At 31.8% G+C, this 26815-nt stretch overlaps 1 long non-coding RNA gene across 2 annotated transcripts in view; it reads left to right on the top strand.

The window, feature by feature from the left end:
• The window catches only part of LOC116421933, a 73074-nt gene extending 62748 nt beyond the window's left edge, over nt 1-10326 (top strand). For both annotated transcript variants that reach the window (XR_004232529.1, XR_004232528.1), the window contains one exon: nt 10091-10326. This is a non-coding gene — a long non-coding RNA (uncharacterized LOC116421933). The remainder of the gene's footprint in view (nt 1-10090) is intronic.
• Nucleotides 10327-26815: the final 16489 nt, after the last annotated feature.

Genomic DNA, 26815 nt, shown 5'->3' with positions numbered 1-26815 from the left:
TAAGGAAAAAGATATATGTATAAAAATAGTTATAGCAGATCTTTTTGTGGTGACAAAGAATTAGAAATTAAGGGAAAACTCATTAATTAGAGGAATGGCTGTAAAAGTTGTGGTTTAATTGCGATGGAATACAATAATATTGTACTAAAAGAAATAATAAGTAGGAGAGGATCATAAAAAAGCTGGGAAGATCTATATAAATGAATGCAAAGTGATGTCAGCAGGACCAGGAGATCACTGTACCTGGTAGCAGCAATGTTGTTACAATAATCAACTGTGAATGACTTAGCTATTCTGATCAATACAATAATCTAAGATAATTAGCTTACATAATGATGGATTTAGGATGAAAAATACTATCTACCTCCAGAGAGGGGAAAATGATGGAGTCTAAATGTAGAATGAAGCATAGCTTTTTCACTTACTTTATTTTTCCTGGTGTGTGTGTGTTTGTGCATGTAACTTAGCTAACATGAAAGCATATTTTGCATGATTTTGTAAGGTTCTGGTTAGCTTTCTGGAGATCTTGGGCCTAGCCTTCATTTTAGCAGAATAATTACCACGAGAATAGTCAGGGATAAAGTCCAAAGTCTTTATTATCTCCTTCACAGTCTGTCTCCTTCCCCTGAGGCAGGACTAGATTTCTGGAGGCCCTCAGAATGGGTTTTGGTTTTAATAGGAGGAGGCAGGAGAGCCACCAGAATGGTCTCTATCTTGAAGTCTCTCTCTTCTCAGATTTTTTAGCTTTTATATACTCTATTATAAGTACATCATCTTAGGCATCAATCTTGTAGAATAGGTTTCAACTTGAAGAGCTATACTAAGTAATTCTACTGAGTTAACACCTTGTTGTAGGATTAAATCAATCATACAGAATGCCTGTCCTTTATACTATTTAATGTGCTAGGGGAAATGTCTACCCCAAACATATGAAGATTTTCCCAGCCGGTAGATGAGACTTTATTTAGAGCTTGCTTAGATATTGAAGGTATCAAGGTCATTCACTGCATCTTAAGTCATCACCAGTAGGCTTGACTTTGTCTTGTGACTGGATTTTGATAACTCTGGAAGAGAGAATGAAGCTTACAACTTTGGCAAATACAACTCACTCAACTCCAATTTATATGCAAATTAAAAGATATTATTAATACCATTTTACCATTTTTATCTGCCTCAAAGTTATGGAGTACTGGGCAAGTGATAAAGCAACCAATGTGACCACACTGGGAGCTATAGTAATAACACTGGCTGCATAGAGCCCAGGTCATAGGATTATCTTCTTACTGGAAGCAGCAGTGGGATTCTACAATCCTTTGTATATCTGAGCAATCTTTGTTGAGGACCATATTTCTTACTTCCTAGTGTGAGGAAGGGACTAGAAACGCTGCCCTAAAAATTGTCTGCTTGACCTAATCTTGCCCTGCTTATCATGATTAACCCTGTTAAAAAACAAATAAAAATATAAACAACTTTTGGAATGTGTTAATGCTTTTTAAAGGCAGCACAAAGTCTGAGAGCCCTGAAAGGTGAACAGCTCTTGTCACAAGACAATTCTGTAAATTACAATCAAATAGCAGCACTTTGTGAAACAAGGCTGGCAAATGAAGAACAGCTTACTGAAATCAGAGCTGTATACATACATACATACATACATACATATATATATACATATATATGTGTATATATATATATATATATATATATATATAATGGTTTTTTTTTCTGGAGTAGTAAACTCTCACAGTAAATGTGAACACTATGAAGTTGGCATAGGGTTTGCAATCAAAATTAATCTAATCAACAAGTTTGTGTGCTTACCAAAATTAGTGAAGAAAAGAAAAGTCTATGACAATAAGATTGCCAAATGCAAAAAGTGCCATTCTACCATCATCACTATGACCTTTTGATGAGGTCAAATAAAATTTTCTGAAGACCTGGATCCCTTCATCATCAATTTGCTGAAGGAGAACAAGCTTATAATTTTGTATGACTTCAATCATCATAACATTATCTTCTGTTTAATTAAATACAACAAACTCTGTGGATGCATATATTCAACCAACAATAGTATTTAATACACTATGTCAATGTAAAGAGAAGAGACAAACAGAATGTGAGAATAGGAAAGCCTTGTGGGGCACAGAGTGCTGGACTGATCATAGGCTTATCCTCTCCAAACTATATATTCGCATTCAACAAAAGCTTTGGCCTCAAGGCAAAATGACTACCAAAAGGCAATGCCAACAGACAAATATGCTTCTGTGACTCTTAACAATTCATCAATAATTTGGAGGAAAGACTGAGCCAATCTACAGTTGGTGACAGCAGAGCAGAAATGGAGTGGGCAGAATTCAGAGATTTTGTGATAAAACTGATGTAGAAATACAGAAGCTGACATATGAAAATGAGAACTCCATCAGGTTTATGGGGAAAACAAACAAACAAACAAACAAACAAAAAACCAAGTATTTTGTCTTTCTCCAAGAAGGTAATGTTTAACTCCATTAAAAGTAAAGTGCAAACAAAGTTCAGAGAAATGAAGGATTTTAGGTTCAAAAAAAAAAAGACAAATGAAATTCAACTTTACACTTATACTAACAATCAAAATTTCTTTTATGATGCTTTGAAGACTATTTATGGGCCAACAACCTATGATGCATTTCAGTTATTCAGCTGATGGAACCACATTGATTGGTAGTAAAGACATGATCCTAGAAAGCTGGCTTGAACATTTTCAAGTGTTCTTAACAGACCTTCATTAATCAAGAGTGAAGCCCCTGACTGTATAGGTCTAAATCAATTTCTCTCTAGCTAAATTTCCAATTGAAGAAAAGGTTTTGTATGCCATTAAGCTCTTCTAAAGTGGAAAAGTGCCAGATTCTATTCAAGCTGAAATTTATAAAGCAAGAGATCCACTGTTTATGCAAAAGGTGACTGAAATTTCCCAAGCTATTTGGCAAGACAGATATTAGATTATTTAACATGTTGGAGGGCATAGTTCTTTCAGCAAATTGTTGATGAAAGGTTCTAAGTATGAACACACTTTGCCTCTAATCTAGTGATATCACTTTGGTCTTTTGCAAGAATGAAAGACAGCAACTATGGCACAATAGTATTCCACCATAATTGTATACTGTAACTTTGTCATTCTCCAATTGATGAAAACCCTTAAGTTTATTTTTTGCCACCACTAAGAGATTTTGTATGTGTGTGTGTGTATTGCTAAGCAATCTGACAAATATGACAAATATGAGAGTATCTAAGAGTTGTTTTATTTGGTGCTTCTTTAATCAATATCGATTTTGCCCATTTTTTCACATTGCTCTAGATGACTTTATTCTGAAATATGAGTGTCCATATCCTTTGACCATTAATCAATTCTTTTTAATTTTTTTTTTAATTTGATTGAGCTCTCTATATATTTGAGGAAGGAAGCTTTTATCAGACAAACATGTAAATTTCTTTGTTGTTTTTTTTTGCTTTGCTTCTAATTTTGTCTAACTTTATTTTGTTTATGCAACAACTTTTTAAATTTAATGTAATTAAAATATCATTTCAGTGTTTTCTATCTCTTGTTTGGTCATAAATTTCTCCCTCTCTATAGATTTTACAGGTAAACTATTCTATGATCCCTAATTTGCTTATGATGTTACCCCTTATTTCTAAGGCAGTACCCATTTTAACCTTCACATGATTTAAAATACAAGATGTTGTTTTATACCTAGATTCTGCCAAAATGTTTTCTATTTTCCTAATAATTTTTGTCAAATAGTGAGTTCTTTTCCCCAAAGCTTAGATCTTGTACAAGATTACTAAGATCATTTATTACATTGTATTATTTACCTAATTTTTTTCCACAGATCCCTCACTCTATTTCACTCTACTTCTTAGCTATTAAAAGATTGTTTGGGTAATTGCCACTTTGCCATACAGTTTGAGATTTAGTAATAGTAGTTAACTTTCCCTCATTCTTTTCATTGATTCCCTTCATATCTTTAACCTTTTGTTTTTGCAAATTAATTTTGTTATTATATTTTTCTAATTCAATAAAGTACTTGTTGGCAGTTTGTTTTTTTATGGCACTGAATAAATAAACTAGGTAGAATGGTCATTTTTATTATATTTGTTCAACCTATTTTTACAGTTTTTCAGATCTGGAATTTATTTGTTTGAACATTTTTTGGTGATTGTATTCATCCAGTTTTTGTGTTTGCCTTGGTAGGAAGACCCAAGTATTTTATATGGTCTGCAGTTATATTAAATGAAATTTCTCTTTCTGTTAGATACTGCTGTACTTTGTTGGTAATATATAAAAATTCTGATGAATTGTGCATGTATTTTATTGATGGTGATGTGGGGGAAGAGGAGGAGAAGGAAAATAAGAAAAGTAGGAAGGTCATGGTTGGATTTCTTAATAGCTGAAGACAATTTTAGAGATTCTTTAATCCAATCTCCTTATTTAACAGGTGATTGAAGTAAATGAATTAAACAAAATAAGACAAAATATAAATGGCAGAGCTGAGACCCAACTCCAAATTCCATTATCTTTCTTTTGCTTAAGATGTTAAGGTTTTATTTAGTGGAAAATAAAAAGACACTGAACTTTTTTTTTTTTCAGTTCAGAAGCGATATGATCAGATTTCTTCAATGTTGCTTTTTGTCTTTGTCATTTATATAGCTATTTAAAGTCCGGAAAGCACATTATGCACATTACCTCATTGGAGCTTGATAATCACTCTATTAGGTATATGTGGATGAGGGAGCAGAAGCTCACCTAAGCAAAATGGTAGGTAGGCAAAATAATGAGAGAATGCTGGGCCTGGACATAGGAGTTCAACTCTGTCCTCACATAAAATGGCAGTGTGATGTTGGGCAAGGTACTTGTTTGTTTGTTTGTCTCAGTTTCCTCTTCTGTAAAATGAGGGTAATAATAGCACTTAACTTTCAGGGTTATTGTGTGTAGGAAATGAGATAAAAATTTTAAACTGGTTTATATGGGACAGTTGTCCTATATAATAGATGCAATATAAATGCTTATTAATATTACTTATGGTATTGAGATTTGAACCCATGGCTTTCTGATTCCAAAGCCAGTATAAATTATATCATATCTTCTTTGTAATAGAACTCTATTCTCAAGTCCATCTCATATAGACTAGGAGCAGAAGTATTTGTGTTGGGGCTTACAACATGATCAAAAGTATTGCTTGAAGTCTACTCAAAAATCTCAAATTTAAACAAGAATAAGAATGGTGCTCTTGACTTATGTCAGGTACTCATCATGAATCTTGAAATGACCAATATCCTAATACTGAGAAAATCAAAATTGTTTTTTTCCCCTTCCATTGTGAAAAACAGCTGGATGCTATCAGAGCTGAATGGGGGAATGTTTCAGCTCTCTATTTAAAACAGTTGCATATATTCTTTGAATCATCTGTGGCATCTGTTGTAGCAAGTAGCAGCATCTGGTTAGAAAATCAGAGGTCTGGTACAATTAAGAAAAATTGTTATTTCCTTTCTAGTGTGTTATATTTAGTATTGGGGAGTTGTGATGATAACTTTCACCATAACTCCCTTTTTGCCTCTCTACATATATATAAAAAAAACATAATCAATCATTCTATGGATATTGGCTTAAGATTCTGATTAAAGATTCATTTTTTATTTGTAGGTTTATCTTCTATCTAAATTAACATATGAACCAGAACATGTTAAAAGGAAAGTTGAGATTTCCTAAAATGCAGTCACAAAATTATCCTTTTCTAAGAAATAGATAACTATTAATTCTTGTTCCATTTTTTCATCCAAATTCTATATCAATATTGATCAATATTCTGTTCTTGAGCCTCTTTTCTTCTTCCTGTATACTCTTCTTGGCTGACATTTTTCCCCCAGTTTTCAATTATCACTTCTTTGTTGATTAGTCATAGACATACCTACAAACATACACACATTTACACACACCCACCCACCCACACACACACACACACACACACACACACCCCTGACTCCTGTTTTGTAAATCTGATCTTTGAGAACCTCAATTTTAAGGAATGTGCTAGGGCCAGCCATGTCTTCTTTCTTCTCCAGCTTCCCCTTTTGATTCTTTTCCACGCCATACCCAAGAAGAGATATTTTTCTTTTAAACCCACTGTACTACTGTGACTTTTTTCCAGCACTGTCTTCATCTTTTAAAATGTACTTTCCTAAAGAGCACAGACAGCTTTTTTGTTGTATTTTTATTTCTAATATTCATCATAGCACAAAGCATTTAATAAATGCTTATTGTCTTGCCTTGTTTTGCCTTGACTAATCCTACATTTATGCTGCTTGATAGATATTTTCATTTTTATGCATCAAACACAAATTTTTTCCAAACTGAATTCATCATCTTTTTCTTCCTCCAATATCTATTTCTGTTCACTGCATTACTATTACTAGTTATTCTTTCCTTCTCATATATCTAACATTACCCTTACCAAATTCTGCTGTTTCTTTCTTCCTACTGAATCTTACGTTTTCCATCTTTTCCGTTTGTATTGTCACTATCTTATTTACCTACAATTTCCTAAAATGCTCTCTTCCAGCATTCCTATTTCTTCCAGTTTACCTTATTCACTTTGTTATTTTCAATCTTTTTTTTTTTCATGTATGACTTTTTATGATACCATTTAGGGTTTTCATGGCAAAGTTACCAGAGTGCTTTGCTATTTCCTTTTTAAACTTATTGTACCAGTGAGGAAACTGAAGCAAATGGGTTAAGTGACTTGCCTAGAATCACATAACTAGTAAGTATCTGAAGCTAAATTTGGACTTGGGTCTTCCTGAATCCAGGTTTGGTGCTCTCTATCTACTGTGCCACCTAGCTAATTACATAAAGCTTCCAGATGAATCTTTCTAATGCTAAACCTTATTCACATAATTTCATTGCTTCAAGAAAGACAAAAAAAAAATTATCAACTAAAGTCTCAACAAACACACACACAATACCTTACTTTAAAATTCAAGATCCTTCAAAATCTATCTTCAATTTACCTTTAAACATATTTTATTATTCCTTCAAGTATATGCTACTCTCATATCAAACAGAACTCCTTAATACTTTCATGCTTCCTTATCTTTGCAACCCCATCTTAAGGCCTAGATAAAGATGAACCTCAGTAAAAATCTTCTATAATATTCTTGGAAGTGAACTCTCTCTGCTGTGAATTTCTAAAAATTCTGACTTGAGCCTTTCTTTGTGTCTTTCATACTCTACATAGGGTTAGGGCTATTTGTGAATATGTGTGCATGTAAACACATAGTAAATTCCAAGTAGCCTGAGAATTATGTTTTCTTTCTTTTTATATCTTCTGAAAGCACACTAAGTATTTTATATATGTTTGTTCAACAAACATTTAAATGCCTCTTGTCTGCAGAATATTATGGAATATAATGGCTAGCATATTAAACCTTGTAAAATTATTTACATTTTATATTTTTTGTTTTTCTCTTTACTCTACTCAAATATGGACCATGAAATTATTCTGTGTACTTTTCACAGATAAGCAAGTTGTTTATCAGAGACATTCAATAACTTGTCCAAGATAGTGAGTGGCTGAGTTAGACTTTAAACCCAGGTACTCTAACTCTACTGTCAATCATTGGCTTGGAATGGCCTATGAGAACATCTTAAGTTTAAGAATCACATTTTGAGTTTAGTTTTTTCTTGTATCACATCATCTGAGTTGTCATTCTTTAGACTGTTATATTCATATCTTAATTGTGATTGAATTTTTAGGTTGATTTCAACTTTAATAGTTCTCATGTTGACTTGTTACTTTTCCCCTTTTTTCTAAGTCCTGCCAAATTGCTGTTTCCCCCATTTCTAAGTTACTTATTCCTAAGTTATCAAATTCCTTATTTGATAGAATATCAAAATAAACTTAATAAGGTTTGGCCTTTCAATAAGTTGGAATATTTCAATGAATACAAAATTCATAAACTCTTTATTTTAATGAGTAAAGACTAATAAAATATATTTTATCTTACTAAGAATGATGAGATTTAAACTCATGATAGTGATAATATATTGCATATGTATATGTGTGTCTGTGTTGATATATACATACATACACATATTATATGTGTCATATATATGTCATTATAAATATGTTATTAGCACCTATGTATACATATATAAGTTCTAATATATGGGTGCTAATGACAAGTTGCTACAGTACCAATTAAGTGTTTTTAATGTCATCTATGGATGTCTTCACAACATGAATAAATGGAATAACAGATGGGACAGCTGTGATTCACAGGTGTTTAATTCTGGACTTGTAAATTAGCTAGAAAATGTCAGAGATAGCTATAGACAGAAAACAAAAGAGATGAAGAAAGGAAAAGTGGGTGAAGATTCAGGAGAGATCAAATATTCTTTAATAATGATATCTCAAAGGCAGAGAGCTTATCAAAAGATCAGAACCATCTATTCCTACATCAAACAGTCTGGAAAATTTATTAGTTTATTTCTCTGGTCATTACTCAATAACCAAACAACTTATATTAGCATGCATTCTTTTTCAGATGTGTGTGTGTGTGTGTGTGTGTCTTTCCACTGCCATGTGACAGGCCTTAAAAAATATTATTTTAAAATCACCGAGGAAACACTAGTTTATAAAATTGACTAACATTTACTGAATTGATCAATCAATTTAGTCCAATTATTAAATTATTTAATAGAATTTTATGTTATGCCTTCATTGAATAATAACTTAATTGAATAAAAACAACACTTATTTTATTTAAATAGGTCATCAAAGCATGCAATGTATTATATATATATTCTTTCATTTTATCTTCTCATAGGCAGACAGACCACATAGAAATTCTTCCCAATAACCTAATCTTTCTTCTAAAAGAATAGGGGGAATATTGAACTTTGAGATTACAAAATTATGTCACAAAAATTAAATTGATTATATTTAAAAGATAGAATTGATTACTTATGTAAAAATCATTGCAAAATTATCAACCAATCTTCAGTCAGACCAAATCAAAAATTATTTATTAAGGACGTATTAATATGTCAGATACTATACTAAATGCTGGATGAAAAACAAAAACTAGTTGTAGTAAAGGCATAAAGAACAAATGCTCTTAGTATGGAGACAAATCTAACCTGATTTATTTAAACAATATTTTGATGCAAAAAAAGGCAATATATAAGAGAACAGACACAGACCATCACTAATTATGAAGGAAATTTAGCTTACTTTACAACACGAGAAGACTTTAAAATACAGTCAGCAAACATTTGAACTCCTTGACAACTGGAAGTTGAGTTAAGTTCATCTCCTTGAGATTTGGGAGGTTAAAAAAATAACTAGTTTAAAATATTTTTATTTGGTGCCTGACATTCCATAATGCTTTACTATATTGTGATAGAGAATGGGGTTGTTTTTCTTGTATAAATGAGGATAAGGGAAATAGAAAAGCCTAAAGCATTCCCACTAAGGCTCATTCCAGCATAAAAATGTTGCTCAATGGATAATAAATTTGGGGGATGATTTTCTGTCAGAAAGAGGGTAGTGTTCTGAATCTAATACTGTTGAGTATGCATATTGAAGTGAATATTAGACCCCCTTTCATTTTGACTTCTGCTGCCAGAGAATTCAGAACAAACAAGTATTAGTCTACTAATTTACAATATGAAAGGGCTTTATTTTATCTTTAAAGAAGTAGAACTGAAAGAAGATATAACTGAATGTGTGACTTAGTTATCTTTTGGAGTGTTTACCCTTGCATGTTGCTCCTGTTTTCTTCAGTTAGTAATGTGAAAGAAGCAAAATACTGATGTCTCTGCTACTATCTTTGCTCTTTTGCTTTGTGTATCTGAGAAGAGAGGACCCTAAATCCTGTATTCCTATTTCTGTTCTCTAATTTTCTAGCAATTCATATGTTTAATGTTAAAATTCTTATATAGCTTCTATTGTTAATATTTATTATGTTAAATGTGTTTACATTTAGAACAACATTGGGTAGTTAATTTGTAGGTTCAGATTTGCTGATATGCTAAAACCAAGTCAATTTTTTTCCCCTATAGGCTCAACATTCCAGTGCACCTTGAGGCTGCAGAAAAGAATGACTTGTAAACATTAAGAGCTGTCCCACAGGCTCAACACCAATTTAAATTCATCTGACACATTTTAGAGAAGAGGTTGGTAGAACATTCTGAATGGTACCACAGCAGAAAACTGAAGATGCTACAAGTTTGCAGACAGCATAGGAAAAGAAACAAAAAATTTAAAAATCCATACAAGGACATTTAAGGATCTGGAAAGAGAACAACAAACACATGAACAAATAATAAATATGGTAAATGTATTTTATGACAACCCAATTCAATGTCATCTACAATGTTATACTGAAACATAAATGATGCAGATGTCCTATGAGGAAGTAAAAAGGGCACTGAAGAAAACAGATAAGGCAAAGACTATTACATAAATAAAATTATACATGGTGTCAGTCCATGATGAGCATAAATAATAAAATTGTAAGGTCATTGAAGCATTTGTTCTCATTATCAGAAAAAAGATAGAAGGACAAAAGATAGGAAAAATTCAATATTACCCAAAGCAAGAAAAGAGTACACTGAGAGCAACTTATTCACATGCCTACTTTCTCATGCCTAAATTTTTTTAATTATTATTTTTTATTATAACTTTTTATTGACAGTACATATGCCTGGGTAAAATACAATATTATCCCTTGCACTCACTTCTGTTCCAACTTTTCCCGTCCTTCCCTCCACCCCCTCCACTAGATGGCAGGCAGTCTTATACAAGTTAAATATGTTATAGTATACCCTTGATACAATATATGAGTGTAGAACCAAACAGTTCTTTTGTTGCACAGGAAGAATTAGATTCAGAATCCTAAAAATTTTGTGAGAAAAATATATACATTCATCAAGATCATGATATGTTAACAGTGAGATATCATAGATCATATTCTACCCAAAATCATATATTTATAAGCACAAGTTTGTCTCATAATCATAGTACAATTTATTATGAATATGCTATCACCCCTGTTAGATTTCAAACTCCCTGAAGGAAGGGAATGCCTTTTTGTCTTCTTTTGTATCAGTTATTTTGCCATACAAAAAAAAATTGGTCTTTGAAATAGTGTACAATTAGCCTGTGAAGGAAATAAAAAATTCAGGCTGACAAAAATAGAGGGATTGGGAATTCTATCTAGTGGTTCATAATCATCTTCCAGAGTTCTTTCATGGGTTCAGTTCATTACTGCTCTATTGGAACTGATTTGGTTCATCTCATTGTTGAAGAGGGCCACATCTATCAGAATTGATCATCATATAGTATTGTTGTTGGAGTATATAATGATATCCTGGTCCTGCTCATTTTACTCAAAATCAGTTCATGTAAGTCTCTCCAGGCCTTTCTGAAATCATCCTGCTGGTCATTTCTTACAGAAAAATAATATTCCATAATATTCATATACCATCAATTTATTCAGCCATTCTCCAATTGATGAGCATCCACTCAGTTTCCAGTTTCTGGCCACTACAAAGAGGACTGCTACAAACATTCTTGCATATACAGTTTCCTTTCCCTTCTTTAAAATCTCCTTAGGATATGAGCCCAGTAGAGACACTGCTAGATCAAAGAGTATGCACAATTTGATAACTTTTTGGGCATAGTTCCAAACCAATCTCCAGGATGGCTGGATGTATTCACAATTCCACCAACAATGTATCCAGTGTCCCAGTTTTCCCACATCCCTTCCAACGTTCTGCATTATCTTCCCTTGTCATTCTAGCCAATCTGACAGGAGTGTAATGGTATGTCAGAGTTGTCTTAATTTGCATTTCTCAGATTAATAATGACTTGCAGCATCTTTTCATATGACTAGAAATATTTTCGTCTTCGTCTGAGAATTTCCTGTTCATATCTTTTGACCATTTATCAATTGGAGAATGGCTTGATTTCTTATAAATTAGAGTCAATTTTCTATATGTTGGAAATGAGGCCTTTATCAGAACCTTTGACTGTAAAAATATTTTCCCAGTTTATTGCTTCCCTTCTAATCTTGTCTGCATTAGTTTTGTTTGTACAAAAATTTTCACTTTGATATAATCATAATTTTTTATTTTATGATCAATAATGATTTCTAGTTCTTCTTTGGACATAAATTCCTTCCTCTTCCACAGGTTTGACAGGTAAACTATCCTATGTTCTTCTAATTTATTTATAATCTCATTCTTTTTGCCTAAGTCATGAACTGATTTTGATCTTATCTTGGTATACGGTGTTAAGTGTGGGTCAATGCCTAGTTTCTGCCATACTAATTTCCAATTTTCTCAGCAATTTTTGTTAAACAGTGAGTTCTCATCCCAAAAGGTGGGATCTTTGGATTTGTCAAACACTAGATTATCAAAGTTATTAACTATTTTGTCTTTTGAACCTAACTTATTCCACTGATCAACTAGTCTATTTCTTAGATTAGGTTTCATAACCACTGCTTTGTAATATAATATTAGATCTAGTACAGTTAGGCCACCTTCATTTGATTTTTTAAAATGAATTCCTTTGAAATTCTTGACCTTTTGTTATTTCATATGAACTTTGTTGTTATTTTTTCTAAGTCATTAAAATAGTGTTTTGGGAGTCTGTAATAGCACTAAATAGATTAGTTTAGGTAGTATTGTTATCTTTATTATATTTGCTTGCCCTATGCAAGAACATTTGATATTTTTCCAATTGGTTAGATATGACTTTATTTGTGTGGAAAGTGTTTTATAGTTTTACTCATATATTTCTTGATTTTCCATTGGCAGATACATTCCCAAATATTTTATACTATCAGTAGTTACTTTAAATGGAATTTCTCTTTGTAACTCTATGTGTTGGATTTTGTTAGTGATATATAAGAATGCTGATGACTTATGTGGGTTTATTTTGTATTCTGCAATTATGCTAAAAGTCTTGATTATTTCTAGATATTTATTATTATTATATTAATTGTTTAGTAGAATTTTTAGTAGAATCTCTGGGGTTCTCTAAGTATACCATCATATCATCAGTGAAGAATGATAATTTGGTTTCCTCATTATCTACTCTAATTTCAACTCATTGCCAAAGCTAGCATTTCTAATACAATATTAAATAGTAATGGTGATAGTAGGCAACCTATTTTCACTCCTGATCTTATTGGGAATGGTTGCAATTTATCCCCATTACATATGATGCTTACTGATGGTTTTAAATATAGATGCTAATGGTTATTTTAAGGAAAACTCCATTTATTTCTATACTCTCAAGTGTTTTTAATAGGAATGGATGTTGGATTTTATCAAATGCTTTTTCTGCATCTATTGAAACGTTCATATGGTTTTTGTTAATTAATATGGTCAATTATATTAATAATTTTCCTAATATTAAGCCGGCCCTGTATTCCTGGTATAAACCCTACTTGCTCATGGTGTATTATCCTGGGGATGATTTTCTGTAATCTTTTTGCTAATATCTTATTCAAGATTTTAGCATCAATATTCATTAGTGAGATTGGTTTATAATTTTCTTTCTCTGTTTTCAACCTACCTGATTTAGGTATCAGTATCATGTTTGTGTCATAATAGGAATTTGGTAGGACTCCTTCCTTCCCTATTTTTTCAAATAGTTTATATAGCATTGGGCCTAATAGTTCTTTAAATGTTTGGTAGAATTCACATGTAAATCCATCTTGTCCTGGAGATTTTTTCTTAGGAAGTTGGTTAATAGTTTGTTCTATTTTTTTTTTTTCTAAAATGGGACTGTTTAGACTATTTACTTCTTCCTCTGTTAATCTGGGAAGCCTATATTTTTTGAAGTAGTCATCCATTTTACATAGGTTATCAAATTTATTGGCATAAAGCTGGACAAACAACTCCTTATTATTGCTCTAATTTCCTCTTCATTGGTGGAAAGTTCTCCCTTTTCATTTTTAAGACTAACAATTTGATTTTCCTCTTTCCTTTTTCTAATGAGATTGACCAAAGGTTTATCTATTTTATTGTTTTTTTCATAAAACCAACGCTTAGTTTAATTTATTATTTCAATAGTTTTTTTGACTTTCAATATTATTAATTTCTCTTTTTAATTTTGGATTTTTAAGTTTAGTATTTGATTGGGGATTTTTAATTTGTTTTTTTTTCCCTAACTTTTTAAGTTGCAAGCCCAATTCACTGATCTTCTCTAAACAGCCTCTAAAGATATAAAATTTCCCCTTATTATTGCTTTGGCTGCATCCCACAAATTTTGATCCAGTCTGCTATCCACCTCCACTTTATGGGACAGTTCATCCCATTCACATTTATGGTTAAAATTACTATATCTGTATTTCCTGCCATCTTATTATCCCCAGATTATGCTTTTCTTTTTCTTGCCCTCTCTTACCCCTTTTCCCAGTATTAAACTTATGGGCCCTACTTGTGTCAAGTAGCTCTCCCTCTTTAGGATCCCTCCTGCCTCCCTTTGAATCCCTTTCCCTTTCTTGTACCCTTCCCTTATTAATCTTTTCCTTTTCCCTTTCTTCTCCCCCTTTTTAATGAGGTGAGAGAATATTCCCTGTAAACAAAATATGTCAATTGTTTTCTCTTTGAGCTAACTCTGATGAGAGTAAGATTCATTTACAATGTTCCTCCCCCTCTCTAAATTCCCTCAGATATGATAGGTTTCCTTTGCCTCTTCGTGGGATGTAGTTTCCCTCTTTTTATCTCCCCTTTTCCTCTTTTTCTGACACTATCCCCTTTCCATTTCTACTTCCCTTTTTTATGTTATATCAGTAACACCAAATTATACATGTGGTCTTTATGTATATCCACCACAGAAATACAGTTCTCAAGAGTTCCTTTTATCTTTTTCTGCTTCTTTTGAGTCCTATGCTTGGAGATAAAATTTTTTGTTTAGATTTGGGTTTTTTCTTAGAAAAAAAATGGAATTCATCTGTTTCATTAAATGCTCATCTTCTTCCATGGAAGAAAATGCTCAGCTTAGCTGGGTAGTTTATTCTTGGCTGCATTCTAAGTTCTTTTGCCTTTCAGAATATCAGATTCTAGGCCCTTCGATCCTTTAATGTGGAGGAAGCCAGATCTTTTGTGATCCTTATTGTGGCACCTTGGTATTTGAATTGTTTTTTCCTGGCTGCTTATAACATTTTTTCCTTAGTCTGATAATTCTAAAATGGGGCCACAATATTCCTTGGAGTTTTTATTTTACGGTCTTTTTCAGAAGGTACTCAATGAATTCTTTCAATGTCTATTTTATCTTATGATTCTACTACATCAGGGCAGTTCTCTTTGATGATTTTTTCATCATATTTTTCAGGAAGTCCAGTAATCCTCAAATAATGTCTACTAGATCTATTTTCCAGGTCTGTTGTTTTTTTGAGTAGATATTTAATGTTTTTTCCCTAATTTTTCATTTTTTTAGTTTTGCTTGACTAATTTTTGATTCCTCAATGAATCAGTCATTTCTATTTGTTCAGTTCTGATTTTTAATGAGTTATTTTCTTCATTAGCTTTTTTTTGTTTCTTTTTGTATATGTCCAATTGAGTTTTTAAATGAGTTATTTTGCTCTATGGAATTTTTTTCCATTTCACTATTTTTTTGTTTTGTTTTGTTTTGTTTTGTTTTGTTTTGTTTTACTGTGTTATTTTCTTTTTCCATGTCACAAATCCTACTTTCTTGGGAATTCTTAATGCTTTCCAATTTACAAATCCTACTTGTTTGGGATTTCTTTACCTTTTCCAATTCACAAATTCTGTTAATCTGCACTTCCTGGGAATTTTTTACCTTTTCCAATTCACATTTCAGGAAGTTGTTGCTCTCTTGCATAGCTTCTTTTTCCGTTCCACATTTTTCTTCTTTCTTTTAAGATTTTTAATAGTCTCTTCTAGGAGAGATTTGTATGATGGGAATCAGGTTACATCCCCTTTGCAATTTTGTCTGGAGACTCTTTGCTATTAGCCTCCTTGTGTTTGAAAAGCTGCTCTCTTTCTGTATAGAAGCTATCGATTGTCCTTTTGACCTTTTTACTCATTTTTTTTTTTTTTTAAAGCCTATAGGATCTGCCTTCAGGGCAAGGAGGTTACCAGCTTCCTCTGCAGAGCAGGGAGAGGTGTGTGGATGGTAGCTGTCCCACCAACAGGCTGTAGCAGCGAGGTACAGGAGTGCTCTGGGAAAGAGTTCCCCACCTGAAATGACTCAGACCTAGGTAGCATGGGTGAGCTGTGGAAGTGCCCAGTGAAAAACGTAGCTGTGCGGATTAGTGACTGCCCTGGGGCTAGAGACTGAGCAGTGAAAGTGTCACTACCCCCAAGCCAAAGCCTGCTATAGGGCTGTGGGTATTAGCAGTTGTCCAGGGAACAGTCCCACACGGACCAGAAGTGTCCCTGCCCAGGGAAGCACAGTCGTGCTGGGGAAATTCTATTGCCCCAGGCCGAGCCTCCCAATGTGCAGATTAGAACTGCCTTGGGCTGTGCCCCCCTGCTGTGCAGATTTGTGACTGCAGAATATAGGTGTACTGCTGTGCTGTGGTCTGTGCTGAGTCACTTCCGGTTTTGGGTGGGTATAGCCAGATCCTTTTAGGTTTTTTTTTTTTTGTTGTTTTTGTTTTTGAATACCCTCTGTCTTTGGCTTTAATTTCTCTGCTGCTCTACTTTGTAATCAAGGCAGAGCAGTCACCCTATGCCAGAATCATCTCTGTAAATTTTCTAACTACAGAGACCACCCTAGTCCCTGGTCCGTTCTGGACCTTAGCCTCTGGTTCTATCCCTGCTTGTGCTGATCTGCTCTGGCCTCTCAGGACAAAACTTTTCTGGTGATCTTCCAGATTATCTTCATCTGGTGAGTTGTTGTACTTCTAATCTTTGTGAATTTTACCAATCAAGTGCTATTTTTGAGGCTGCATTTAATAATTGGTTGTGAGGGTATGAGAGGAACTTAGAAAATCGCGTGTGCCTTCTCTGCCATATTGACTCCCCCCTCCCCTCCCTACAATTTCTTTGTTATTGGGATTTCCATGATGAATAAGCTTCTACTATCAATGCAGGGTTACACTTTCTTCACAACTTTAAATCATGAATATTTGTCTAGAGATTGAGAATCCTGCACAGTTAACACAGCCAGCATATATTAGAGTCAATACATAAACCTAGGCATTCCTACCACTGAGACTGAATCTATCATACTGTCTCTTTTGATGTGTTATAAGAAGTGAAAATAAGGATAGATATTTTGAGGCTAGAGAAGTAAAAAGGTAGAATATCTGCTATATTTTCTTTTGATGCTAATTTTATCTTCAATAATATGTTTAACAATACTATAACTGGTTGGAAGCTATTTTCCTCACTTTTCAAAACCTCAGCTGTTCTTTGTCTTTTCCCATTTCTATCTAAAGATTCCATTTTGTTTAATTACCTAATTCACAGTCCAATAATTAAGCAAGTGTCTTAAATTGGTGAAATTGTAGCTGCAATAATTTTTATTTTTGCACTGAAGTCATGTTTGATAATAATAGACAGTTTGATAGGAATTGAAAATCCATAGGGAGTGGTGAAATCAACCTCTTGGCTCTTGATAATAATAGAGTATATTTTCAGGAAAATATGCTTAATTTATTTTCACAGATTCTACACAATTACTCTTTTCTTTTACTTTAATTAGCTTTTCATAGGATCAGAGCTGAACCTCACAGGAATCGTTGATCCCAACTGTTGCAAAGAATTTTAAAAAATGGTAACTGTGATGTGACAAAAAAGACCTTTGTTTTTCAACAAACTTGCATGTCAACAATATATGAGTAACACTAGGACTTTAGCCTATTCAATATTTTACTAAAAAGTGATTTGAGTAGGTAACTAATTTGTATATTAATAATTTTGGCATTGACAATTTTTGTATATCAGTTGCAAGACATCTTCAAATATACCAAAACTACCCATCTTCAGGAAAAAATCATATGATTATTCAAATAACATACAAATGCTAAGCTAAACTTCCACTTTGTTTTTGTATTAGGATGCCTACTTATTCCTAGGGTCCAAAATCTATCAATTATTTTAGGCACAATTACATTAGAATCTTAAAAACAAAGAAACAAATATGATTCAATGGGCCTGGCAATTCACTTGATTCAAACCTCATTACAATAAAACCTATAATTTGTATTCTGTGTCCATTAGAAATTGGACACTTCATTAAAAATAGCTTTAATATCCAAGTTAATTCTTTTAATTTATCCTTATTAATCTATTATAGTATTTGTTATATTCCTTTTGTATTTGAATTGGGAAAAATATTATCTAGGATCCTCTTCAATTCAAAAATTCTGTTTATTCTGTCAATTTGTACTACACAAAAATAGAATCCACTCCCAAATCTATCTGATTTCAATCCTACCATTTTAACTTCTTTGAAAACTACTTATATTATTACTTGGATAACTTTAATTTGTTAATGTTATTTATTGTGCTATCTTTCCTTTTGACCTTTTTTTTTTTTGCAAGTCCACTACTGCAAGGTAAGCTCTGTCAGAAGAATGATCCAAACTATTTTGTGAGATGGTCTATAGATTATTAAAGTGTTTTCTAAGGCCAAATTAAAGACAGAAAATCCCAGCCTAAGATTATCGATATATTAAAGTTTATTTGCAAAATTTCTTTGTTTATGATTTTAAAGTGGGGAAAAATTACTTATTCCAATATTTTATTTGGTGTGGGAAGATAAAATTCCTTCCAATTTTCACATTTCATTGCAAGCTAATATTGCTCATATATAATATGAAAATAAATTTGAGAACCTTTGCCCTACTGTGGCAACAAAATTAATTTTCTTTTCATATGTGCTTAAATGACACTAAAGATTTCTAGATCATATAAGCAATAAGATGAGGAGTGAAACTTTTTTTCTGATCCCAAATACATAAATATGAAGGACAATATAGAAGAAGAGATGAAAAATATATTTAAAGGAAAATATACTGCACAGCTTCCTTTTCACATATGTTTTGCTCACAAGCAAAACATGTGAAACTTGAAGATAGAGTGAGTAGAAACAACTTAAGTATCATTAGATCCAAGAAGATCATGATGTGGCAAGAAATCTTAGCTCCATAATGAAATAAATAAGATAAGATAGCTGTCCAGAATTTCTTAAGATAAAAAATGAAAAATGAAACTCTAATTTGTAAAAAAAAAAAAAAAAAAAATCAGAATACCACAAGCTAAAAAAAATAAGGCTGATAGCCTCAAGAAACATAGTGATTAAACTTAACAATTTAATTTATAAACAAGTTCTGCAAGTCATCAGGAGAAAGATCTTCAAATACAAAAGAAAGGGTTGTAACAATTTTTCTATATCCACTAAAAAAGGTAGAAAGACTGGAATAAATATGCGCCAAAGAGCAATGGAACTCAGGATGAAATGTCTATTTACCTGCAAATCTAAGTTTATATAAGAAGGAAAAAATGGATGCTTAATGATAATGAAGACTATAAATCATTTTTTAGAAAGGAAACCACAATTGAAAATAGCATTTACTTCCTAAGAATCTCAAATAATAATTTATTCACATAAGAAGTGAATAAATGCACAAACAAGGACAACAAAAGGAACACAATAACAGAGACCAATAAGAGATTTATTTCCTAATAAATACAAAGACAGAGAGGTGAAGTTAGAAATCTTTTTTTTTTTTTTGGTATACTTAATAGTGTTGTATGTTTTTCTGATGACATGGAAAATCATTTTCAACATTAATTTTTGTAAGATTTTAAGCTATAAATTTTTCTTCACTGCTCCCTTCCCCCAACCATTCTCAAGACAGCAAAGATCTGATATAGCTTGTACATGTGAAGTCACATTAAACACATTTCCACATCAGACAAGCTGTGAAAGAACACTCAATAAAATGGAAAAAAAAAAGTATAAGAAAGGAGGAGGGGAAGGGGAAAATTGAAAATAATATGCTTTGTTCTGAATTCAGTTAGTTTTCTCTTGTTCTTTCTCTTGATATAATCATCTTTTTCAAAAGTCCCTTGGAATTTGTCTTGGATCATTGTATTGTTGAGAAGAGCTAAGTCTATTATAGTTGATCATTGCACAATGTTGTTACTGTGTACAATTTTTTCCTAGTTCTACTTTCTTCACTCAAAATCAGTTCATGTAAGTCTTCCCAGGTTTTCCTGAAATCAACCTGCTCATTATTTCTTATAGCATAATAATATTCTATTACATTGATAATCTACAACTTGTTTAGGCATTCTGTGATTGACAGATGTTCATAAATTTCCAGTTTCTTGATACTACAAAAAGAGCTGCTACAAACATTTTTTGACCATGTGGGCCCTTTCCCTTTTTTAATGCTCTCTTTGGGCATAGTTTCTAATTGTTCTTAAGAACGATTAAATCATTTCACGGCTCCACCAACAATGCATTAGTGTCCTAGTTTTCCCACATTCCCTCCAACATTTATCATTATCTTTTCTTATCATCTTTGACAATCTAAGAGGTAAGAAGAAACATATCTAAGTTGTCTTAATTTATATTTTTTCTAATTAATAGTGATTTAGAACATTTTTGTATGACTAGAAATGTCTTTAATTTCTTAATATGAAAATTGTTTATATCTTTGACCATTTATCAATTTGGGAATAACTTGTACTCTTATAATTTTGAGTCACTTGTATATATATTTTAGAAATGAGGCTTTTATAAGAATCACTGGCTGTAAAAATTTCCCCAGCTTTTTGATTCACTTCTATTCTTGGTTGCATTGGTTATGTTTGTTCAGGACTTATTAATTTAATGTGATCAAAGTTACTCATTTTGCATTTCATAATGTTTGCTTGTTCTTCTTTGGCCATATATTTCTCCTTTTCCCACAAATCTGGGAAGTAGGCTATTTTTTGTTCTCCTAATTTGCTTATAATATCACTCTTTATGATTAAATCAAGAACCCTTTTCAACCTTATCTTACTATATAGTGTTAGGTGTGGATCAGTGCCTAGTTTTTGCCATACTATGTTCTAATTTTCCCGCTATTTTTGTCAAATAGTGAGTTCTTATCCTAGAAGCTATAGTCTTTGAGTTTCTTAAACAAATAAAATATCATTATTGTTATTGATTACTGTCTTGGGTCTCTTACCTATTCCACTGATCCACTACTATTATTTCTTAACTAGCACCAAATGGTTTTGATGACTCTTGCTTTATAATATTGTTTCAGGACTTGTACAGCCCACTTATTTTTTGCATGTTTTCATCAATTCCCTTGATATTCTTGTCCTTTTGTTCTTTCAGATGAATTTTGTTAGTATTTTTCTAGTTCTATCAAGGAAGTTTTTTGGCCATTTGATTGGTATTGCACTGACTAAATAGACTGATTTAGATAGATAAAATAGATAGATACATAGATGAGCAATAGATATCTTTCCAATTATTTATATCTAACTTTATTTATGTGAAGTGTTTTGTAATTGTGTTCATATAGTTTTGGTTTGTTTTGACATGTAGACTCCCAAATATGCTATACTGTCTACAATTATTTTAAATGAGATTTTGAATCTCTTCCTGCTGGGCTTTGGCAATAATGTATAGAAAGTCTGATGACTTATGTAGGTTTATTTTATATCCAACCAATTTGTTAAACTTGTTGATTATTTCAAGAAGTTTTTTTTATTGATTCTCTAGGAATGCTATCTCATCATTTGCAAAGAGTTATACCTCTGTTTCCTTACTGCCTACTCTAATTCCTTCAATATATTATTCTTATTGCTAAAGCTAATGTTTCTAGTACGATGTTGAGTAATATTGCTAATAACAGGCATCTTTTCTTCCCTCCTGATACTGTTAGGAAGACTTCAAGCTTATCTTCTTTGTATTTAATGCTTCTTGATGAGATACTACTTATCATTAAAAAAAAACTTCATTATTTTTTTCCTTGGTAGTATTTTTTTTAAATTAGGACTGAGTGTTGCATTTTGTCAAAAGCCCCTTCTGAATCTATTAAGAAAATTGTATGATTTGTGTTGGTTTCTTTATTGCTATAGTCAAATAGGATGATACTTTCCCTAACATTGAATTAGCCCTGCATTCCTGGTATAAATCACACCTGGTCATAGTATATCAATGTGATAATAAATTAATGTAATTATTTTGGTCATATGTCATTTAAAATATTTGCATCAATCTTCATTAGGAAATTGATCTATAATTTTCTTCCTTTGGTTCTTCCTGGTTTACGTATCAACAAAATATCTGTGTCATAAAAATAATTTTGTAGAACTCTTTCATGTACTTTGGCAAATAGTTTATGTGGTATTGTAATTAATTTTTCTTTATAAAGGTTTGATGGAATTCTTTTAAATCCACTTGGCCCTAGAAATTTTTTCTTAGGGAGTTCCTTGATAAATTGTTCAATTTCTTTTCTCTAAAATGGGGTTACTCAAGTATTTTTCCCTTCTCTTAATCTGGACAATCCATATTTTTATAAATATTCATCCATTTCAACTTGATTGTCAGACTTATTGGCATGCAATTATTCAAAATCATGCCTAATTATCACTTCAGATCTTCATTGGTTGTGAACTCAGCCTTTTCACTTTTTGATTTGGTACTTTAGTTTTTGAAATCAGAAATCTGATAGAGTTAATAGGGAATAGTCAATGAGTAAAATATGAATGGGACCTGATAAAACCCTGCCTACAGATGAATCATTACAATTTTAGGACTCCTTTAAGATAGGAAAGAAAATATATAAGGTAGGATTTCTAATATCAGGGGAACTGAAAAGAGTATATAATGCTCTGGAATCAAATGAAGAAAGTAACTTTTGACATCTCAGAAAGAGAAAATTATATAGAGGAGAGAAAAAGGAGAACAGAAGAAAGGTTGAAAACAGTAAAGAAAAGGTTCTTACTTTGAAGGCATGAATAAATTCTATGATGAATGTTTTCATGGGAAAAGAAAGATGGCCAATCCAGAGAGATGAGGACCTTTTACTGGATGATATGAAATCTACAATTTTTCTTACCAAATTCAACTTGTTTTACACATTCTGACTTCTAAGACCAAGAAGAAAAAAAAAAGTGATCCATTTTGAAATGATCATCTTTAAACTACTTTGATAAATGGATTAAATGGTTCATTCATCTGACTGTGAAAATATACTCATGACATATTTTTCATTTACTTTATTCTTTTTTTGTGATATTTTTTCTTTTGATCTGTTCTGTGACATATTTTTGTTTTATTTTTATTAACATTTTTTTCTCCTTCACTTTCTTATCTAGGAAATCAACAAAACAAGAAATCTCTCTCTTATTTGTAGCTTTTGTTTACTTCTGAACTGTATATGCTCACATTGAAAGTTTAACAATTGTTCTCAAGAGACATTTGGAACTAATTCCAATATAGTATTGTTATTCCCTTGCCACTAACCAGTTTTCAGTTCAAAAAAAATTTCAAGTTAATAAAAGCAGTATTCATATGAAAAGATTTTTAGTCCTTTCACTTGAAGGCAGGAAAAGGGCACACACACACACACACACACACACAAACACACACACACACACACACACACACACACACAGAGAAAGAGAGAGAGAGAGAGAGATCATCATCAACAATAGAAAAGTGCATTTACAGCCAGATGACTTGGCTTTAGATCCTGGTAAAGTTTCTTAATATCTTTGTGACACTGGGCAAGCTTCTTTTCTTCTTCCACAACTCTCACTTTCCTTTTCTATGATATCAGATTTGAGTGGGTGACATTATATGAATGAAACAGAGATGTTCTCTGACTGTTGTCTAATTAATGTTTTTTCTAAATGATAGCTCTCAGGACTGAATGTGACACTTCAGATGTATTCTGAACAGGAAAGACTATATTACACTTATTGTTTCCCTGTTATAAATGGTTTCTCTTAATATACTGTACATTTTCATTAGCTTTTCTGGCTTCCATAATATTTTGCTGACTCATATGCTTCATCATATTTTACAAATATGTGACAACACAGCCGGTGATGTTTTCCATCTGGGTTTCCTCTAGAGGATGTTCAGATATAGTTATTATTATTATTTTAAAATTTTTTCTTAGACTATATAAAAATCCCTTAAGAGAATTAGAACAGTTTGTTTTACTATTAAACTTTACTTGATTAATGAATCCTGGATAAACCACAAATTATTGAATCAAGAGAACCTTTCATTTCTTCCTAGATGCAAAGAGAATGTGTGAGATGATTGAGTGAAAAGTTCCTGGGGCTAAATCTTTATTTGATGGATAATCACTTGAGATTTCCTTTTCAATTATACAAAATTTTATTTAAATTCTTTCATTGTAATCAAATAGATATTGCTATTCAGTAAAACATAAATATTTATTTTCTTAAAGGTTTAAAAAATCAGCTAAAATAAAGCTAATTCTTCTCAAGAATAAGAAACACTAGAATAGGGATAGCTAGACAGTGAAGTAGATAGAGCACCAGCTCTGAAGTCAAGAAGATCCAAGTTCAAATCAAGCCTCAGACATTTAACACTTCTAGCTGTATGATCCTGGACAAGTGATGTAATCCCAATCTCCAATAAATAAGTATTGTACTTATAGAATAAAAAAAAAAAGGTGAATAATTTATTTGAAAGGAAGTTACACTTAGAGTACACTTAACCATAATCTAGAATCTAGAACTTAAGGCTTCCTGATTGTTGGCCCAGCACTCTATCCATTGGGTCACTCAACTATCTTAATTATATATTCAATCCAATGCTTCCTTTTCCTTACTAAAGGACATTCTTCTTATTTCCATGCTTTAGCAAAAGTTATAATGCCTGACTAGAAAGCTATCATTATCTATTTCTCTTAGAACCCCTAATATCTTTAAGGTTATTTTATTTTTTTTTTTTTTTTACCTCCTGAATTTATCTCCCAAAAGAGGGTTTTTTCAATTCCCATTTATTTTTATTTTTTGCTTTTTTTTGAGAGGCAATTGGGGTTAAGTGACTTGCCCAGGGTCACATGGTTAGTAGTTAGTATTAAGTGTTGAGACTAAATTTGAACTCAAGTCCACCTGACTCCAGATCTGATGCTTTATCTGCACTGCAACATCTAGTTGCAGCCCCATTTATTCTTTCAATTATTATACCACCCATTATTTTTACCTTGATATTAAATATATTTTGTATCTACTTATTTGTGATGCTTCACCACTGTAGAACATAGTCTTTGAGGGAAAGGATAATTTTACTCATGCTTTTCTATTATCCATAATGTCTAATTCAGTGAGTAGTATATTGTATATATTTAATAAATTGCTTGGAAATTCGAATTAGTTTATTATCAGTGTTATCATTAATACAGTGTTTTTCTTACAACAGTATTATACAGATATTATCATCTCCATTTCACAGAAAATGAAACACAAATTGGACTCATTGTAACTCTACTGATAAAAAAAGATGGTTCTTTAGAACAATTGTACTAAAAAGAAAATGAAACTAAGAGGTGATTCTCATATCTCCCATCATGTTTCAACTAGTCAGGACCTTGATTTGATTTTTTTTTGCACATTGAAAAACAGACACGTTAACCCTGGACCAATGCCAGACAGATATCACCAAAAGAAAGATGAACAATGCTAGAAAGTAAGAGTCTGTTATGACAAGATGCAGTTGGAAAGACTCCAATGACAACTTCCTCTATTCAGAGATCAAAAAATTGTGGGCTAGATAGTTAAAGTACTTTGACCAGGATCACCAATCATTTGTGGTAAAGACAATGGTGAATTCAGTTCATATAACGTCAAGTAGACTGATTTTATATACTGCTTCATAATGCCCATTTTGGCAATAATCCATAACTAGAACACATCAATTGTAGAATGTTTGAACAGATTGTTGCATGTGAAAGTAAGGAATAAAATAATTCTTTTACCCACAAAAATAAGAATAATTCAGAGAAATATGGGGAAAATATATGAAGAATTCAGCAAATACTGAAGAATCTGGAAAAATGACTATAAGGAATAATATAATGAAATACATTGCAATATTATTATATAAGATGTGTGTGATGTAATAAAATATTATAAATAAGATGAGATCATTTAATATGATTTAATATGATACAATGAAATATCCTATAATATTATATATATATAATATGATGTGACCTAATTAATACATTGTAATCAATATAATGTTATACAATATTATACAATTATAATAATAATGTATGTTTGAGATAAAGTTTAGAAAATTTCAGATGTTAGATTAAACATTGTTATAAGAAAGAAGTCTATGGATTCCTGCTCCTAAGGAAACACTGTAGCATTTCACAAAACAATTATTTTTTTTTTGCTTTATATGAATGACATATATGATATTATTATTAATAATAATGATGTGAATAATAATCATTTTAATGGAGTTTAGATTGAAATGGTTTAAGGACAAATTAAGATTTGCATTATTCTTGTTATAGCTAACTGCAAAGTATCATAAAAATGAATTATTTTTATGTTATAATTACTATTATTAATTCAATAAGAATAATTGTATAAAAACTCAATTTCCATAGATTTACCAAAACTATTTTCAATTCTAGTGGCAAAAAAGAAGATAGTAATGACATATGGCATATGCTTTGGAGATCATGAATTTTGAGTCTGGCAACATGAAATTGAGAGATCTCTAAAATTTGTATTGGTCAATGCTTTATGTAGGAAATTTGGTTGATAGTTGCTTTTAATTGTATTCCCTTT

The sequence above is a fragment of the Sarcophilus harrisii genome, chromosome 2, assembly GCF_902635505.1.
Source record: "Sarcophilus harrisii chromosome 2, mSarHar1.11, whole genome shotgun sequence".
In the NCBI taxonomy this organism is placed as follows: Eukaryota; Metazoa; Chordata; class Mammalia; order Dasyuromorphia; family Dasyuridae; genus Sarcophilus; species Sarcophilus harrisii.
The sequence above is the reverse complement of the archived record's forward strand: the minus strand, read 5'-3'. Positions and strand labels throughout refer to the sequence as shown.